Raw genomic sequence first — 17,048 nt, 5'->3', positions numbered from 1 at the left:
AGGCGCGACAAGGTGGAAAGGAGACGCTAACGCCGACCGTCGACGAAGGAATAAGAGAAGGAAAGAGACAGAGAGCAAGAGAGAGAGAGAGAGAGACAGAGAACGCCAAAGACGGGGAAGGAAACGCAGATAGAGGCGAAAGGGAAGAGAGAAAGGGTAGGTGAAAAAAGATTTTATGAAAATCGATCCCGTGGTGGATGTGTGGTCACCGCCTCCTGGAACACGGGATCCCGGTTACCTCACGTGGGCGTTATTCGCTCCGCCTCCGAAAGTCTCAGCGATCGGATCAGAAGAACCGCCTAGTCCGCTCGCTAACGATCCAGCAGTCCCTCCCCGGTTAGGCCTGTCCTCGTGTGTTCCTCACCCCTCGCTCTACCGCGCACCCATCCCTTCCTAGATGGAGAACCGAGAAACTCCACTCAACGGCGTTGCCGCTTACCTCTCGCGCCGCGGCTTCTCCTCGTCCTGCGTCACCAACGGGAGAGGTGACTGTCCAGGACAGTTTCAGAGACGCAGTCACCGGCTGCACCACGTCTTGGTAGGCAGTCCTCTGTTACCTCATATACACAAACAACGACGCGAGTGCGAATGCGACAGATATCGCGGGTCGTCCGTGCTCCCCGAAGATCGAAGGAATCAGCCAGATGTTTGTGACTGACCGATCTGATTTCAAATCGAATTGAATCAGACCCATCTCTTTGAGTTATCGAACTTCATTCAGGAAATTGCTATTATTGTTGAATTAGGAGAAGTGACACTATGACTTGATATTGTGAAGAAGGTGTAATTTCGAAGCTACTTTTGTGGTGAGCATGCTGAGAGACAGTAAAGGGACTTTTTATAATTAACAGGACATTCGTACGAAACGATATATAGACATTTTGGAAATTACAACAAAGATACAGGGACCTAAAATGTACTATATTAATTGTTGAAAAATAATACAGTGGCTATTTGTGCAACCGACGAATTGGATTACTGTTTTGAGGATAAAAATGAAAGCAACTCCACGTATAAATTTCATAAAAAAACTCTTTAATTTGAATTTGGATCAGTCGTGGATTTAAATAAAAGTAACTCGAAAATAAAGATTCTGATTATCTTCAATCGTATACTAAACTAGCAAAATTAAATTTTCGTATAAACTCTAGAAGTTTTCGATTAATATCGAAGACGAATTTTTAACTAGACGGAGTTTTCATACAGTGCGGGGCAAAAACTCAGTTACGTGGAAGAAGAAGAAGAAGAACCTTTTCGAGAAGAAATTTTTCTGCGGCTTATAACGATCTCGGAATTTCGCAGGTAGAAGGTAGTAATATGACTCAGTAACGGCGATCTTCCTCAAAGTTTGGCGCCTCTTCTTCACCGAAATAAATCGAAGTGAGCGATTGGTGCATAGATGCAAAGCAATTACCGGAAAGTCGAAACAATTGTCTCTGATAAAGTATTTCGCAAGTGCTTGATCCAACGATTCCAAATAAATTTTCAAGCAACATGAAATAAATTGATATAGGAAATTCCGAGTGTAGTAATTGACACGTATCTCCCTAGAGAAGGCACGACTGATTTAATTGACACGAGAAAATAAAAGAGTGAGAAAAGTGGCACGTTGCCATGCGCAACTTTTGATTAGAGACAGAGTGTTGACAAGAAGACTGTATATTATATAGAATTATATGTTTCTGCTACGAAGACTTCCCGACCGTGTACAAAATTTCGACAGGACGAGGATGTCAGTCACTGATTAATAACATGTAAGTACGATGTCCCATTACGATAACGAATTTTTTTTATATCGCGGCTCTAGTAGAAATTTCATGCATTTCAAATAGTTACTAGACAGTAATATTATTTCTATCTAGTAACTGAAAAGTAAAACTGCTGAGAATCCCAATTAAGATGTAACGTTTTGCCTGCAGTTATTGCGCATAAAGGGTGCGCAAAATATCTGAATTCATTTATTGAACAAAAACAGGACAATAAATGAATCATTCAATTATTTAACCAGCAAGCCTGAAAACCCTTCTATTAATATTAAACGATAACTGAGCACATTTTTATCAGGCAAACTGCTTTAGCCATTGAAAACAAACTGTCAAATTCTTATCCATTTCCTACGCAATATTATTACAACTAATGAAAATAAAGTAATACAATAACTGCATGAGTGTCTAGAAAAACTGCATACGTTTCTACTAGGAAAGTTTTAGGCCGGTATTCATAGTCATAAATAATTTTCAATCTTTGATTGAAAGAAAAAAATGAATGAATTTATGAATGCATCTCCAATTAATTGCGCTTTCAATTGAAGATTAAAAATTATTTATAGCTATAAACCGGCCTTAATGTTTTGTTAAAAATATTCGTCCTTTGCTAACACTGGAGATCTAAGTGAAATATTTATTAAAGCTAAAACATTAATGAGAATAGCGAAACAGCAATGTGCATATCGCCATCCAAGTTTTGCGCTGTAACGTAAAACTAACCCTCTAATTTAACAGAGCCTATGATTGGGTTTTCACGAAGTTTCCCAAACAAAAATATTTAGTAGGATTAAAAACAAAAATGGTAGTTTTTCATCGAATCGCTCCCAACTCTATAACAATCATTGTATTCGAGAGAGTAGCCTGATAAGTATGTCCATCGTGCGAGCGTTATGCTTATCAGGATGCCTATTGCATCGCGATCGTAGTACATTTATTACATGGATATGCGGCCTTATCAGCCGTTTCCGCATATTGACATTAATTAGCGACGATAACGGTAGCGATAGCTACCGTATGGAAACGCACAATCTTCGTTTGTATGTTTATAAATTTTCGCTAAGTGCAATACTTTCAATAACGTAGATCGCTAAATTGCTACTAATCGCAAGATTAAGAAGTTAATATTAAGCAAAAAAGGAGTCGAATTTTCTTTGCTTTTTGCCCATTTTTTTTGCATCATAAGTTAACAGCTATTTCAAAATGTACTTGTTCGCTTTTTTTTCAAATATGTTCAATGAAAAAGCTAGTTACGTAAGCTAATTAAATGTATATGTATTTCTATGTTAATTGGTGCATCATTACACAGAAAAATATAACTTGTTTGCACAAAGAAAAAAAATTCCTCACGTAAGAAATAAATTTCTGCATGTGAGCAAGTTGTGTCTGTTGAAGATTATCAAATTCTTTCAAGATTTTCTACTCTTGCTTACACAATGAGAATATAATTGTTGATTTGATAATAATTTCTTTCTGTGTACATTACTATGCAGCGCTAATCATTTTTATGGTTTGAATAAGTGTCTTTGAGGTGAATATTAAATACCGATAATTAATATCAATTTCTAGCTTTCTAGATTCAAAAGCTTATTGCAATATCGCGCGGTGTCGCATTACACGATTGAAAATCGCTGTTTGTACATGACGAGTGTCACGGCTCGCCGATGAAACGTCGGTGATAAAGATGACAGTGATTAACAGCGTATCGGCAATATCGAACAGCCCTTGTAAGAGCTATTCGCTGTTAGCTGCCGACCGGCATCGATTAACTTCAATCATTATACTTTAATCACTCATTACATTAATTATTCTGGGCAAATGAGAAGATAGGGCAATATTTAATTTCATATGTAGATGCGAATAATTGGATCTAAAACTAATGCTTTTTATTTGTCTCCTGATTAGTATAAAATGTGCAATTTAAAAGACAAGTTAACGAAATTTGCATAAGATGCACGCACAAATTTATTTTATTTTATAAATAAATTATTTACGCCCGAGTTACTGGAACGTAAATAACATAAATGAATTAGTACGGAAACTGAACATAATTTTTATATTACTGAAACTATAGGTATAGTCTGAGTTTCATCATACTACGTAAGTAATAAATAAACAGTTAAAACTCTTCTAAAAAAAGAATAAAAGCACAAAACTAAATAATTTTCAAAGAATATCGAAATTTTAACGATAAACTGTGAGTTACTCATAAACTAAAAAATAAAAAAAAAATGAAAAACGTAAAAAATTTATCATTGCTAATAACAGCATTGCAGTTTCGTCATGTGTTCTAGGAAACAATTTGATATATTCTTTGGAGGAGCACGACTGCTGTCGATAAATCGCGAATTACTCCACGCGTCTATCGTGCTATCAGTTAACGGTTATTACGATCGAGAATATGAAACATTTTACTACATGGCATGACATTACCGCCGCATCTGGTGTAAGCGATAGTCACGAGCTACAACCGTCATCAGTTCGTTATCTAGTCCCCTTTTGTTATCTGAAACAAAATTGGAAATAACGCCTCCGCTTGGGCACGACCTTTTTTGCACTTCGATTCTTAGTCGCATAGAATTAGAGATAAATGGTTAAAATAAAATGTGTATAGTAAATTGTAGAAAGAGATACAAAATGTGTGGTTCTTATTAAATCTAATATCACTTACATTATTTACAATAAAATTTGAATTTCTCGCGAATATTATACAACATGACTTCCAATATAATGTTACAAATAATCGTTATTTGGAGTTTTATTTTTTTACAGAATTTTAGATGACAAATGTCTAATTTAACCAAAAGTTTTGTGTCATAATGAACGATTTGTCTTTTAGGCTGTACAATCAACTTTTAATCAGCATTAAATTAATATGCGCATAATGATACAGATATATTGTATAAATTTTAAAAATCTCATATTTAAATTGATCTACGCAGCCGATGGAATTCTAGCGGTTATAAATATCAATTTATCTATCAAGATGCCAGACATCGTTAGTGATACAGCATCTGTTGCACGAGATATTCTCCAGGACCGCCATCGCGCTGTCTGGACATCCCGTTACCTGAACAGTTTTTACTTCTATTTTTTATCCACTGTAACTATCGGCTTCGTTTTAAAAGCGTTTTTATCGAACATAGCAATCGTTCTTTGATGCCAATTGTCGAACTTGTGTGAAATTTTCTTCTTCATTGTGAATTTTTGATCCTTTAAACTGCAATTATTATCATGGTTTAAATAAATTGAAACTTTTTATCTTCCGTTTCTGTAATTACATACAGATATATTTTTGCAAATAAATAATCTCTGTAAAGTTACACTCATCTTTTAGAATTTCAATAAAATTAATATCAGGATTGTGCCTAAAATTTCAATATTATATCTACATAAACTATGTTACTTTTGCAGGAATTTTTCATGTAGACAATATAGGTAATATAAATTATTATAAATTTGAAACACGCAATACAGAAAAAAGTAATTAAGGTATAAGTATTGATAAGATAAAAATATATAATATTAAAAAACAAAAAACAAATTAAGTATAATTTTCATTGTTTCTAATAAAATTTGAACTTCCTATATTCCATAAAATATAAGTAAATAACGTTACATGTATAATGTAAACTATTTAAATTATGTAAAGTATGCTTTATGTGTCATCTATATATACAATCTTATTGTATACATACACAGGATGTCTATAAAGTCCGTTTTTACCACTTATATTTAAAAACTGATTCAAAATTATTAAAAAATCACAAAATATGTCTTCAATCATTTCCAGGGGCTACTCTTATTGGGCAAGAGCGGGTTAGAGTAGTCCTATTCGAAATATATATAGACGGTGAGAACAGACTTTATAAGCATCCTATATATTGATGACACATAAAGCATAGGTACCTTACATAGTTTACATTGTGTATACGTAATGTTTATTTATATTTTACGCGCAATAGCTCTGTAATTAATATTTTAGTACAGCTTTTAATGCATTTAAAAGAGTTCTAAGATTAATTTATGGTCAAGACAACAAGACCAAAGAGTAGGATTACCAATCATGCTTTAAGGCTTTATTGCGCGATTAATTAATAACAACGTGTAAATTCCACACGTTATTTGTACTTGTAAAGAAGTAAATATTAACACGTTAAATAACTTTGTTAAACAAATGGGTGCAAGATCCATTTCACTCGCGGTCGACGTATTAGTGAGCCATAAACATTACGCACATTTCGAGATAGATAATTAGTCAGCTATTGTTGTCGGTTAATACACGCACAGACCGTATCGCGGTGCGGGAAATAGCTGTTTAGATAAAACTCCTAGTGGAAGAATGGCGGTGCCGGCATATTTCGATGTACCGCGATACGTATTCATGAAGCTATCACTGACTCTTTAACGTCACCCTGTTTGTGTGTTATGTTATGGTGCGCTGTGTTCCAATGGGATAACGATAGGATCATTGCACTTAGCGGTATAATGAAATTCATTGATCGTACTTTTAGACAAGCACGTTAGTTTCTGGGAAAGTTTAATATTGCCGCTTAATAATTTACTTAATAAATATCTCTCAAAGTTTTTTTAAACAAATTATTTTCTATTCACAAACGATGGATACTAACTGATATAAAATGAGTAGGTAATTTTCTTAATATTGATAGACTTATGATTCTCTACTAATTAGATATTTCTTGTAATTAGATGAATAAAAACTAAGTTAAGTTAAAATATTCCCAATTTAAATATTGTTAATGAAAATATACATTTTTAAAAAGCTTATCTATGACTTTTCTTTGTTCTACTTTTTAGAATGAGCATTTTAAATTGTTCCTTGATATAAAGTAATTGATGATGTAGAAGCGTTTGAAACATTCGAGTCGCAATTTCTAAAACTCGAAGTGCCCCCGGAATAATATTTGCCAAATATGTATTTTCTTTGTTTAAATAAAATAGACCAAAGACTTTAAACCTCCAGATGTCCAGTAAATTTTTCCGGAACAAGAGAGTGCCCACGTGGACATACGTATGACTATCGGTCGCTCGTAAAGCAGGACCGCGTAGGCTTCTCTCACCACGGAACAATGCCTGTCGCTACATCGGCGATACGCTCGTACACCACTCGCTTTCGGTATCGGGCTCGTCTTTTATCGCAAGGCGAAGCCACGCTCGTAGGTACGCCTTACCAGCGCTCGACAAGTGTCGTGACATGCGGGTGGAACTCTACTTTTCACCCTTTCTACATTACGCAGACAGTGTTTCATTCGAGTTGATAATAAACGTGTCAATTTATCAGGAAGCGGGACTAATATGGACATATTTGAACGCAAACGCTGTAATTAATATGTAGATGATATTTTATATTATTTTTTGCTAGTGTTTAATTAATTAAAGTGCGTTTAATTAGCGAAATTTATTAATTATTTAGTACTAATAAAATGACGATACATATGTACTCCGATAGGCAAACATTTTTATAAAGTTGTACAACGTGATCTCGCACTAAAATTTGTGATCTGCAATTATATAAGTATATTTGCAAAAATAGACGCAAAAATATTGATCTTTTATAAATGATAAAAGTTTGTGCCATTAATGTCAAAATAATATTTCAACAAAACAAAAATAATCATACCAATAAATTAGCAAAATTAAATTCAGAAAAAAATTGTTGAGTAATTCAGAAGAATATTTTAAATATGTTTAAAACATTTATTTTCGGTTAAATATAATTGACGTGCATAAAAAAATCAAATTAATTCATATCTATATGAATTGTAAAAATGCACAATTATTCTTACTGTTGTAATGTATCATAAAAATTGTACATTTATTATGGCAAAATTATAATTTAATTTGAGTAAAGAATTAAACGATTTCTTGAAATAATTATAAAATAAAATTTTTTATATCTTAAACTGTACTTATCTAGATTTTGATAAATGTGGATACTTTATTCTGTCAAAGTGAATAAAACGCTGAATTCCTTTATCCACGATATCATAATAATGATTACCACTTTCAATTAATAATAAAACTTTTTTTCTTCAAGTCGCAAAAATAAATTGCTCTAAAATAAATTTTGTTTCTGAGTAATTTAGTATCTTCACACAATGTCTAGCAAATTTGCTAATTTATAGAGTAACTTAACAGTCGACATTGCGAACATGCGAACGACATGTCCGGCGGGAATTATGCGTTGTGATTTAGCTTGCAAATGGCGTCATTTGAAAATTACTCGGTCGAGTTTGCTACGCAAGACCAGAACATACTGCTATCGGCCACTTTACGATAGGTTATCGCTCTACCGGGTGCTCTTTGACGATTACTTCACATCCGCCTGGAACAGTCGTCCCTAATCTTTCTGACGACGAGACAGGCCACCTTCCGCCTGCATTTCACTTTTATTCTAGGTAACTTGAAGCACTCACGCGGGCACATCACGGATAATGTGAAGCTTTTAAAAAATAGATGATTTTTAGTGCCGACATAATTCTTTGTAATCTCCAATACCTTGACGACGTTTAATTGTTTTACACACATTTGACAATGGCAACATGTAAGCTCAGCGAACATTTCTGTTAATTTGTGTATGTTATTTTTAGTACCAATTTTTATACTCTTTGGAAAGAGTTCATAATGTGTTTCCTTGATTTATTAATTTTAATGTCTATGTTGCAACCAACTCACTTTGAGAAGAATCTAAATCTGAGATCGAAACGTTGTGGATTCATTTTATTAATAAACGCATTTTGCCAGCAAGTTGGCTGAATTTCGGATTATTTATGATTTTTGTTGTTTTTAAGAAAACTATTGATAATAATTCTTTCGAATCATCCTTTTTAGGATATAAAAAGGCATCCTTGTAGTAAAGAAATTTTGGATTTTTTAAGTTTTCTTTTTAAGTTTTCTACTACACATCGGCGTATAATAATATCTAATCATTTTTAACGATGCACTTGCTGTTGGTGTGCAGTGTATCACCTTTCACAGTTACCTGAAAACCGAAAATAAAAAATTTTCTTGAAGTTAGATAGTTTACTCTGAGAGTTTACTATACCCCAAATTTACATTTAAAATAAAAGAAGAAAAATTGTAGCGTTTGAAAAAAAGTTTGTAATTTTTTTTTAACTAAAAAGTCAATTTTATTTTGTCATAACCATGTTATAAATATACAATAAAAGTAAAATGTTATAATATCTAGAGAAATTTATAATAAATTAATTGCGGTTGGTCGATTAGTTTACAAGTTACTCTGCACGCTAATTTAAAAAATATTGTTTCAAGAAAAATGCGTTTAAACTTTTGGATGTGAAATTTTATTTACACCTGAAGATTCTATCTGAATATGTAGTTTACTATTCCAAAATCATAAAAGATGCCTTCTTATTCCTGCTGCTGGAATGTTCATTTCATTTCATGGGCTCTTTAAGCGATAATACTCCGTTCTCAGTAGCCGTCATTCATTATAAGAATCGGCGCATACTTTGTCCGATCACGGTGCTCATTGTTTCTATAATCTTTAATATGGAGTAATAGCTTTCGTGGAATATTACAATAGCCAGATAAGCAACAATTTCAAACGCACTATGAGTCACAGTGGAAATCGTTTGCTTAGACACACATCAAACACATGAGAGAACTATACTTGCAATCAGAAAGCTCCGGAGAGAAGCTTTCATAAACTCCCACGCACAAAAATAGACCGGCTTTAAAATCCGTTAGGATTTTATGTCTACCACTCATCATCATTTGGCACCGCCGTATCGAGCTCTGACGCGTCTCACTAAAGAGGCTAATAACTTTATTATTTTTGCGAACTCAATCTTAAAACTAGGAGCATATTTTTGAAATGTTGCATTTTTTATTTATGCAAGACGAAAGACAGGTTGACCTTTTTCGCTGGAATCTCTCCTTTAATTATTAATTTTAAATATTAAAGAAATAATCTGGCAGACACTTGTAATCATGAACTCATCTTTCAGTTACTTAATCTCAAATACGTCACTATGGTGAGGTGGAATTGGAAATAGTCGAGATGTTACCAAACATACCTCGCTTTCCATAAATCGCTTTGAGGTAAAGCGCTTCAACACGAGTGCTAGTCTTTTTTTCACGTGAAGAACGGAGCCACTTGCGCCGATCTCTAAAGTGGCACCGGATCCTTTACACGTCCTCGAGGACGTACACATTCACAATTGCACGTCCGTATGCGTGCACGCAGCCGTGTGTAGGTAGGTATACAAGGCGGCACAACTATGAAAGCGATCGTTGGCTTTTTAGGCCTAATTAGTTGTCGCCTGGCATCTCATCTCGTTCCCAGCAGAAAACCTGGTTCGAGAAGACGACGGTGTCGTGATCCGATCGTCGAGAACTTTTTCAATCTCTCTCTTCTCCTTCCCTTTCTCACAACATGCACGTTGCAGCCTCCGTAAAATTTTTATTTCATACATCGATGCGTAATTACAAAAATATATTTAGTCGAATTTTTTTGTTCGGACAAGCGTGACGCATTATACGCTAGACCAATTTTGCTAAAATATTGATCAAAAAATAATTATATTAAATCATTTAAAAAATTATATCGGATGTTTAACTCGGTTGCTAAGAAATTTTGCAGCAACATTATCATGCTTAGGTGTCCTACAATGAAAGAAAAAATTCCAAAATTTTAATATTTATTCGACTAGTATTAATAAAATATTTAACTTACGATACATAAATATTTATTCTATAAGAAAAAATGACAGTAAAATTAGTGGTTCTTGCACTAAATAAATATATATTTACATTTAATGAATATTTTATTTGTACTTTTCAAATAAATATAATATTTATTAAAATTTATTAATTTTTCTCGCAGTGTACATAATTATTTTGATGGCTCAACGTAAAATTATTTTTTAATCTGTTAAATTTTTAGATATTACAGTAAAATTGTCCTTTCAATTTAGGAAACAGAATATTACAACGTAAGAAAAATGTTCGTTCAACGTAAAATACAAGATATGAAACGCGAAATGCAAAATGAGCTTTTCCATTAGAATCGACGTTCAGTAAAGCCTTAAACTATGAACTATTCGCTGTCATTTCGTGGAAGAGGAACAACCATAACGACGACGCAATCGCGCAATCACGTAACCTTTAGGATAATCATACGCATCCACACACTCGCATTTATCCTCGACAGCCGAGGCACTTGGCGTCGCCGCAAATCCATAAACCACTTAGATACTCGACAGCGAGTACTTTCAATGCTCCCTTACCCACGTGCTGCGAGCCTTAAATAAGCGCCATTGGCTTCATGCGTCGCTACACCGGGTCGCTTTGGCGCGGCAGAAGTGCTCGTTGGCCGCGTGTTCGTAAAACCAACGTGTTGCATTACAGCACGCTATGCAACTTTATATTCCCGCGAATAACACGTACCGAATTTAAGCATGTCTCACATGTCGAAAGAAAACAGAGTTATCTTTTGAATCCAGTAGGCTGTTTCGGAATAACAATGCTATCTCTTCAGAAAATAATTAAAAAATATGTTCGCGAAATCGACAATTTGTCTATTAAAATTATTTATTAATTCGTTAAGATGTGTGCATGGAGAGAATTTTCTATTATGTTAAAGTTTTGCTTAAGATAAATTGAGCATGGAAAGAACAATTTTACTGCAGCATTTAAAAGTTTAGGTAGACACACATCAGAAAATAATTTTATATTCGGCCATCAAAATAGTTATGTAAAGCACCCAAGCATGATAATGTTGTTGCAAACAGCTTTGACATTTTAGCAACCAAATTAAACATCTTGTTCAAAAGTTTTTTAATGATTCACGTAATTATTTTTAGATCTGAATTTTTAATAAAATTGTTTTTTCCGTGTAGTAATTTTACTATAATTTTAATAAAATTTATACACATAATCGTTTAGTTTCAAGCACATTAAATGTATATCTAAAATAGTTTGGTTTTATTAAAATTTTATTAAATGCTACTAAATTCATAAAATTCTTCAAAATCCATAACATCCGACGACTACCATAATTTTACGAGTAAATTCTAAGAGAAAATTTTCTCTACACACAGGAAGGCTTTAAGCTACTTCTTATCTTATACCAAACTACATGACGTTATTGACAATTACGAATTTAATTAAAATAGTATTAAAATAATTAAATAGTCGTCTATAGGTATCCCTAAAAAATACTGCGCCGCCCACGACGTTCGAGAGTCGTTCTTCGACTCGGTCGTCGCGCAAAATCCGATCCTGCGGAATCGAATCCGCTCTGTCACATGTCGAACTGCATTCCGAGAGATTCGGCATGGTACGCAGGAAATAAACGCGGGCCGAAATTCACCGCCCGCCCCGGTGCGTTCGCGTGGCTATTGCAAAAAAAAAATCAAAATTTAAGTGACATCCATGCGGGTAAAGGATCTCAAAGCGTACTGCTCGTCCTTAATCTTCGACCGCGGATTTCGTTCGCGTCGGGAGAATGGCCCCGAGAGAAGAATATATAAAACCGTTATGAACGCGGGATACCGCGTCGTCTCCGTTCCTTCGAATTTAGGTAGGCGTGTTGAGTCGATTCGATATCATTATATAAGACCGAGAGGCGCGAATTTCGGAGATTTTTCGGTGAAAGTGCCACGTCTTTCCACTCTCGCGTAGGCTATTGGAAGCACGGCACACGCAGATCACATAAAATAAAAACCGAGTACAAAAAGAAGATTCCAACTATTAATTAAATATTAAATCATGATCTTACCCGTCAATATTATTCGCGACAAATGTACATATGCATAAAACATCATGTGTATGTTTCGTTATTAAATTAATTTAAAAAAAAGCCGACAGTCGCAAATAAATTTTAACCTTTAATTAAAAGCATAATTAATTATAATTGCATTAATACATTTATTCATTTTTTTCTTTCAATCAAAGATTAAAAATTATTTGCGACTATAAATACCGGCCCAAAAATTTAATTAATTAAAATAATTTAGAATTTAAGAATTGAAATTAATTTAGAAAAGTAACTTACTATTAATTTTAATTCTTAAACTCTAAGTTAATTTAATTAATTAATCCAATTAACTTAGATATTATGTTATTGTCACTCTTGAGATATTTACAAAAAAAAGTGAATTAGTCAATCTCAATTCTTCTAAAATATTCAGATCTTTCTTTAATATATACGACTATCATTCGTGGTAATCTTGTCTATCATTATTGTCTTTCATTTACATATCGTACGCTGATTATTACATTGTAGATGAATTAGAAGACGTAGAATGTGGAACTAAAGAGAAAAATTACTTAAATTGTTAAGCGGCAGAGAAGAAAATTTTATTTATCTGTTTAATTTAATTTTATCAATACTCAAGCAAAATTAAAAAAGTTTTCTTAAATTATTAAGCGACAGAGAAAAAAAAATTATTTTTTTTACTTTATTAACATGTACTAATGCTAAATTTATATTTATCACATGTGTGATGATATATCCGGTGATTATGCGAGATATCTTCGACGTTTCGCGCCATTATTATCATCGCTAACTGGTAATTTTATTTCACGCAGTAGGCGCGTGCCCATCTTTCGATTCATTTTATTTCAACTTCAAGTCTCGATTGCGTAAAATTCAATATTAAACGAGTTATAAAATAAAATATCAAAAATATTCGCAATCTGTGAGTCAAAAGTGGAACAATGAACTCGAGACCAGTTCTCGATGCGCTTGATTTGTAATAACATCGACGTGCACGTGGATAAACCTACACGAGTCTGTTTTCATTATGAAGATGAAAGTAGAGCTCGGAATATCTCGAGAGTTTCAATGATTGTGTTCTCAATGTTTGAAATGATAGCAAATAATTAAAATTATTGTTGTCTGTGTGCGCGCATAACAAAAATGCGAAGCACACTCCGTATCTTCGCATTTCTCTTTAATCGAAACTCTTTTCGCGTTAGAAACGCTAGGAATCTTTGGAGAAGAATGATCAGAATTTAACCAATTGTATTAAATCTTAAAAAGAGGTGCCAACTCCATGGAGATCGGAACTGCACCGCACCCATTGCACACTGAAACATACGCATACACACACACACACACACACACACACACACACACACACACACACACACACACACACACACACACACACACACACGCACACACGCACGCACACATCGCTTCGCCCACGTCGATCGCCCTAGATACGATCTGGAATTATATTGCCCGGTTTTCTTTAGGCCGGAAAGAAGAGGCCGCGAGTCGCATTTTTTTTTCCTCGCTCACGCAAGAAACAATCCGGTAGCGGAAGAAATTATCGCGCTATCGGGTCCGCGAGCATCGTCGACGTTTCGATCTACCACGATCTGCGATCGCGCCTGCTCCCGAAACTCGAGAGTGGCAAATAAAGTCGCGCATCGGTGCGAAGATACGCGCACGAGATAGGAATTCGAGCACTACGCGCTCGCATCGTGTTACGCGCCAGAGACTCGAGGCGATTTAAACTCCAATTCCGACGATCTCATAGCGGCGTAAAGAGGAATCAGGTAAATTGGGGATAACAGAGTTGTTAGTCCAGCTGATGAAGAAACAAGAGACGGCGAATATTTTTGCACATTTCTAGCTGCTCAATTTGTATGCGCTTGTGAGTTGCATATGCATATAATATTTTCCATGTCATCTTAGCACATTTCACATGGATGTATTTTATTTCTCCACACGGAAAGAACGATTTTATTGAAGTAATAACCTAAACATTTAGCTAGATACAGATCTGAAAATAATTTATTAGGCCATCCAGAATTTATGTTGGACCACTCAAATTGGTGGAACGTCAAAATTTTTTGCAGCATTACTCATCATGATTGAACAGTTGTCATAATTACTTTCATAGTCCAACAAAATTATCTTCAGATTTGTATCCAGCTAAATTTTTAAATACTTCTGCGAAATCGTCCTTTCAATGCAAGTCCTTTATGTGTGATACGTCATATAATTAAATATAATAATGCAAAAAAAAAAACAAAAAATTCTACTCTCTAAATCTCGTAGAGTAAACAGAATCGAATAGGAGTCTTATTCAATTCTGTAAGAGTGAATTTTGACTCTCTTATTAAATAGAATGACAAATCTCTCAAAATTTTGTCTCTCTTTTAGGCCGGCATTCATACACGGAGAGAACAATTTTGCTGAAATACGGATCTGAAAATAATTCTGTTGAATCATTTAAAAAATTGTATCGGATGTTTAACTTGGTTGCTAGAACGTCAAAACTGTTTGCAGCAACATTATCATACTTGGACGTCCTAAACAATTATTATGATCACTCAACATAAAATTGTTTTCTGATCTTTATCCAGCTAAATTTTTAGATGCTTCAATAAAATTGTTCTTTCCGCGTAGTCGTAAATAATTTTTAATCTTTGATTAAAAGCGTTACTTAAATTACAGATTCATTCATACATTCATTCATTTTTTTTTCTTTCAATCAAAAATTGAGAATTATTTACGACAATAAAGGCTTTGGAGTGATGTTTCACTATACGAGATGCAGAAATTATATTGATTTTTTAGCTATTCCCTTTTATATTGTATTATTCATGATTTCTTTTACATTTCACATAAATTTACCATAAAATTAAATAATTAAAGTAATAGATATAAAGAGAGGTAAAACAGAAAGGATTAATTTTTATGCGACGAATATATACGGAATTATAAAAATAAGATTGATTCACGTTCACTTTCAACACGAACGCCATTTACCGGACACCGCATTCATGCTTACCGGAGATCATAAAATGACCATTAATGATTTTATGAATCGATAAGATTCGCGATGACTTTCTGCAATAATAATGTTGCTATGCTGTCTGACCGGCGCAATCGATAAGATCAATAACGATCGTTTCGCACGTTTAAGATCGTGCACGCTTACACGCGATAACCGCCATAATTTGTTACACGAATAAACTTCGTGCTATTTTAATTTAAATCGATTAAACGAGCAAAATTCATCAATCAAAATCAATCGAAAAAATTTGCAATTAGGGTAACTCCATGTCTAATATACTTAGAGTTAATATATCTAGAGATAAAAAATCGGTATTTTTTAATTTAAAAAACCGAGTAAAAAAACTAGTTTTACAATAAAAAATTGTATTTTTATTAAAATATTAAAAGAAACATTAACTTTTTATTTTTCTTAATATTTACTGTAAAAATGCTTGATATACATTATTTGAATATTAATTAATATTTTTATGCTCTAATAATAAAATAAAAACAAAAGAAATATATTTATTCAAATAAATAAATGTTTATATTTGAGCTTTAAATTCATTTTCTGCTTCCCATCGATAATGATCTCCATCGTCAAAAGGTATTTTACCATTATGTAGCATAGCAAAAATATTTCAAAATATTCTTGCAATGTTTCAGTAACATTATAACAATTGTAAAATGTCCGCTTCAGAAATATTGATACGTAATGTAGCAGCAACATTTATAATATTGTATTAACGTTTCTATAACAATGTTATGCACTAACATTTCTGAAGCGAAAATTGTATCATTACTACAATATTACTGAAATATTGTAGCAATATTGTGCAACGTTTATGCTATGCCGTGCTGTATGGCAGTGTGATTGCGTTTAAATTACCATCAACCCTTTAATTTTTTCTGGCTTCTGCAATATAGGTACTAGAGTTATCTATTTTAAAATATCGCAGCTTTATGCGGCGTTGTAATTCAAACAAAATATTAAAAATTAGTGATTGTTGCTAATAAAATACAGGTTCGTAATAATTAAGCAAATGAACAATGTATTAAAGATGGCGAATGTCTTCTTCTTAATAAAGTGCACCTCCCGAATTAGAAAAGAATTAGAGTAAAATTCAGAGATTGGCGCGTTTAAACCGGTACCGTGGCAATTCGATTCGCGTTCGCTATTTAACAAACAGAGCAAAAACAATGGAAAAGTTCGAGCTGCAGCCTGTCGACGAAAGGATTAAGCGCACACCTGCACGCGAGACGAGAAGTGGTCGATCCTCCGTCCGTATACTATCCGAAGCGAAGTCACGTCGTCGATCCCTCTCGGTTTCTCGGTCGGTCGGTCTCGCTCCTTCGACTTCGAAGTCGAGGCCCGATCGGGCCCACGACGTCTCATTAGCCGACGATGTAATTTTCAGGGAGCTGTCCGTTAATCCTCTCTTCTCCTTTTTCACGCGATCGTCCCCTCGCCCTCTCACTCGCGCCTGCCGCGCGTCCCCTTC

General features: G+C 34.0%; 1 protein-coding gene across 2 annotated transcripts in view; it reads left to right on the top strand.

Moving 5' to 3' along the window:
• Positions 1–505: 505 nt before the first annotated feature.
• The window catches only part of LOC105203781 (GATA-binding factor A), a 66,596-nt gene continuing 50,053 nt past the window's right edge, over positions 506–17,048 (top strand). For both annotated transcript variants that reach the window (XM_011172677.3, XM_011172675.3), the window contains exon 1: positions 506–1,754. The gene's annotated coding sequence lies outside the window, so the exon portion shown is untranslated. The remainder of the gene's footprint in view (positions 1,755–17,048) is intronic.

Source organism: Solenopsis invicta, chromosome 6, assembly GCF_016802725.1.
Source record: "Solenopsis invicta isolate M01_SB chromosome 6, UNIL_Sinv_3.0, whole genome shotgun sequence".
Classification (NCBI taxonomy): Eukaryota; Metazoa; Arthropoda; class Insecta; order Hymenoptera; family Formicidae; genus Solenopsis; species Solenopsis invicta.
This window is presented reverse-complemented; position numbering and strand designations above follow the sequence as displayed.